Source organism: Syngnathus floridae, unplaced genomic scaffold, assembly GCF_059516105.1.
Source record: "Syngnathus floridae isolate MCC-2025c unplaced genomic scaffold, RoL_Sflo_1.0 HiC_scaffold_62, whole genome shotgun sequence".
NCBI classification, from domain to species: Eukaryota; Metazoa; Chordata; class Actinopteri; order Syngnathiformes; family Syngnathidae; genus Syngnathus; species Syngnathus floridae.
In genome coordinates, this window is record NW_028284091.1 from 192,484 (window position 1) to 196,750 (window position 4,267).

Sequence of the window (4,267 nt, forward strand, 5' to 3'; positions counted from 1 at the left end):
TCTTACCTCCATTCAGGACATTTCATCTCAGCGCTGCATGTCCCGTGCCCGTAACATCATCAATGACCCATCACACCCCCACCATGGACTGTTCTCCCTGCTGCCCTCTGGGAAGAGGTTTGCAGCATCCGCTGCAGGTCCACCAGGTTCTGCAACAGCTTTTTCCCTGCTGTCATCAGACTGTTGAACACTAGAACTGTTGAGCTCTAAACTGAACTCTGCATCACACATTCACAGAACTGTACTTTATGACACTACGGACCTCTATCTTGCACTATCTCGCACTACCAACTTTACTGAACTTGTATAAACCCTTTAAATAGAAGTTTAATACATGGTTTAGCATTCCTCTGCACACTCTTGAATACTGTTTTGCCTACTTGCACTATTGCATAATTATCACTGCTGCACTTTATACTTATTTTTAATATATATATATATATATATATATATATATAGTATATATGTATATATATATATTTTCATAGGGTATGTTACTTCTATTCAACTGCAATATCACTACTTTGTTGTAAGACGTATGCAACGGAATTTCGTTTTGTATGCACCATGTGCAGACAAGATGACAATAAAGTTTGTCTAAGTCTAAGTCATGTCAGGTCAGCTGTCTGGAGAGAGAGAGAAGTCAGGACCTGCGGGCGGAGCACCACCGTGCCACCGCCGCCATGACGGAACTCAAAAGCAAACTCCATGAGGAGAAGCAGAAAGAGTTAGCCATTACCAGGGAGACATTACTGCGGCAGCATGAAATGGAGCTGATGAGAGTGATCAAAATCAAAGATGGAGAGATCCAGCGACTGAATGCCTTGGTCCTCAGCCTGAGGGACGGCTCCATGGACAAGGTGATCCGCTCTATCCGTGTCTGACTATCCGCACGCCACGTCGGGCTTCGATGCGGCCGCTACCGTATTGTGTAGCTTGTCCCCAGTAAGCGTCGCGGCGCTCCGTTGCGGTCTCAACGGCCCGGTGTGGCGCAATGTCTGCTCAGGTGAGGAGGGGGGGCGCTTTGCTGGCGGAGGTGGAGGAGACGCGGCGGTGTCGGGAGACCGAGCGGTGTCGCCTCCACCAGGAGCGCGGAAGAAGCCCTGGCAGCGGCCCAGCAGGCCTGGCAGTCCCGAGCGGCCGAGCTCCGATCGGCTCATCACCAGCATCGGGAGGAGCTGAGCCGAACCAAGAGAGACTGCGAGAGGGAGATCCGCCGACTGGTAGGACTGATCAGATGCGCGGTGCGTGGCTATGTTCCCAATTTCGTTGTATACCTGCAGTGCAATGACACCTAAGGCATTCTATTCTATTCTATTTCACAAGAAGAAAATGTCCGGTTGCTCGCTTCGCTTTTGTCACAGCAAAGGTGTTCTAGTCGATTCCAGAAAAAAATTGGCCGGTTGCTCTCTTTGTTTTTGTCACAATTCTGGCAAATGAGTTTGCCCGCCTGCCTGAGCGCTCCCCGTTTGTACATCCAGACGGATGAGATCAAGCTGAAAGACAGAGCGGTTAGTGTTTTGGATGAAGCCCTGGGGCCGGCCACGTCCACCGCCTTCAGCTGCAGACTCAGGCTGCCGAGCAGCAGATCGCTGCCCTGAGGGATTCCCAAAGGGCGGGCCTAAACTACCCTGGAAGTGGGGTCAACGCCGCTACTAGCAATCCTCTTCATTGCGTAAGCCACCTCATCACACACTTGCAGTACGCATGACTTAGTTCGTTGCTGGAGGAAGGTAGCACAAAAACAGTTTTGAACTTTGAACGAGTGCTTGTGTGTGTGTGTTGCGGGGCGTTTTCAGTCTCAGGAGGATCGGGACACGCGACGGTTTCATCTGAAAATCGCTGAGCTCAGCGCAGTCATCAGGAAACTGGAGGATCGAAACGCCCTGCTTTCTGAAGAGCGCAATGAACTGGTAATTTATTGACGGCACGCTTGAAGGTTTGCGCTACGTTTGATGCGCGCCATCCAGCGAGGCACCCATTGCGCTTGCTTATTAGTTGAGCGGCGCGGCGAGTCGGTTGCCTGGTAGATGTCTTTTATTGGGAGCCAAAGCCACGATTCCGTTCAAACCGATGCAAAAGGAATGGATACGTTCTGGCCCGCGTGTTGTGCATCTTTCACATCCCGCACTTCATGCTTGCAGCTAAAGCGACTGAGAGAAACAGAAAGCCAGTTTCTGCCACTCCTGTACAAAAACAAACGCCTGAGCAGGAAGAATGAAGAACTCTCGCTGGTGCTGTGTCGCCTTGAAAACAAAGTGCGCTTTGTCACCCAGGAGAACGAGGAGATGGCAAGCTTGGTAAGTCGACGCGGACAACGGCGGCGTGCCAACAGAGTCCACTGCATTTGTGTTCCACAGAGAAGGCCTAGTTCGCTCAATGACCTGGACCGCGGTTGCGGCCAGCAGGACGGTGAAATGGAGTTCCTTCAAGTTGTGGAGCAGCGGCACATCATCGACGACTTGTCCAAGGTCTTCAGGCAGGCGACTCGGTGCACGTACGGCAGCGCCGCGCTCGCTCGCTGTCGCCAGGAAACCTTTTCCGTCCAAAGCTTGGCCGGCGGCCGCCATCCAAAAAATTGGCCCCTTAAATTCCGACCTTTCAAGCAGGAGCATTGTGCGCACGCGTTTGAACACGCTTTAGACTTGTTTTGCCGTTTTCAGCAGCTCAAAGCTCCCGTTTTGTCAGCGCCTTTGCCACTCGCTGTGCGCTGAAAACGACGGACTTGCCCGGCTGCTCAGCCCGTCAACCATGAGCCGCGAGCGCGGCGTCATTGTCCGTAGGCAGCTAGTGGCAAAATGCACCCTGTTAGAGTTGCGCTCGCTCCAACTTATTTTGCAAGAACCACACGGGAGACAAGTAAGTTCTTTTGGACACCTGCAGGTGGAGAGTCCATCCGTTGTACGAATGAAGTCTGACTCTCGGCTCCTGCACGAGCATTTTAATTAAGAGAAACAGGGTGGGTGTAAGAGTGGATTGAATAGAGGAAGCCCTTGACCTCTAGTCAAAACATAGCAAGGGGTGTTTTACGACTTTGTGTAGGAAGGGATAAGCGATAGGGATAAATAAGGGATAAATAATATTATTTATTACAGGTCGCAGTCAAAGTCAAAGCAACACAATGATACGATAAAGATAATCTGGAAAACCCTGACACACCCTGTAGTTGTCACTTTTGGAAAAGACGAGCGTCCCTCCAATCATCGCCGGTGACGTGTTTTTCAGGCTCTGGAGACAGGAGCTCATGTCAGAAATGTCATTGTGAGTCGCGTTTGTTTCTGCGCCGGAGCCGTTCGTTCCCTTTGCATCCAAAGAATCTCAAAGGCGGATTATTTGTGTCGACAGGAGAGAGATTTGCTGCTACGATACCGACGTCGAGAATCTCTGAGGAGGAACAAAGCGTGAGGTCCTGCAAAGTGAGTCTGTTTGTTTGCGGCTGCTTGGTGTTGCGCAAGATGAAATGGCCTTTTTCTCGCTATCGTTCCTCTCGTCGATTCATCGTGAGGTGTCGCTTCAGTTTGTTCAGAGAGATGTTTGCTTCCGCGCCCGCAGGTCATCGAAACATTTTACGGCTACGACGAAGACGTGTTGGTGGACTCGGACGGATCGTCCTTGTCTTTTCACACCGACAGAACCCCCGACACGGAACCCGAAGAGGTAGCCCGCCATTTCTGCCAGCGTATTGGCACCAAACATTCCTCTTCAGCCTGGAATCGGACTCGTCTTTGCGTCGCGGGTGCTTTGTCGCCGGTCTGACTGATTCTGGTACTAGTGCTGTGTTGCATTGGTGTGTGCATGAAGAGGCGGAGCTTCGCTACCGCCAGCTGACGCAAGAATATCAAGCGCTGCAACGAGCCTACGCTCTGCTAGCCCAGACCAGCGAAAGGGGACTACGACGCCGAGAAGGAGATCAAGGTGGCGCCCCTTCCCGCAACCCCCGGCCGGGTCGCAGCCTCCCCGTTCTCACCCAGCCTCGGGTGTTCTCTGGTCTGAAAGGAGGAGGAGGAGCCTCCCTCCTCCTCCTTTCAGACCAGAGAAAAGCTGATGGTAGAAATGGGTCACTATCAAAGCAGAGTAGCAGATCTGGAGTCAGCGCTGAAGCAACAAGGACAGGTAAGCTCATCAATGAGCACACCTTTTTCTCAGACAAAATAGCTACATTCTTCAGTCAGTCATCCGTCTGGCATTACTGGACCAACCCCCCCCCCCCCCCCCCCCCCGAACGTGGCTGGGAAAATGCGGAGAAAAGCAAATGTCATTTTCCAGT

At 51.9% G+C, this 4,267-nt stretch overlaps 1 long non-coding RNA gene across 1 annotated transcript; it reads left to right on the plus strand.

The window, feature by feature from the left end:
* Positions 1-2,798: 2,798 nt before the first annotated feature.
* LOC148378146 (uncharacterized) lies at positions 2,799-3,666 on the plus strand. The gene is made up of 3 exons (XR_015856146.1): positions 2,799-3,261; positions 3,346-3,416; positions 3,553-3,666. It is a non-coding gene; the product is annotated as an uncharacterized LOC148378146 (long non-coding RNA).
* Positions 3,667-4,267: the final 601 nt, after the last annotated feature.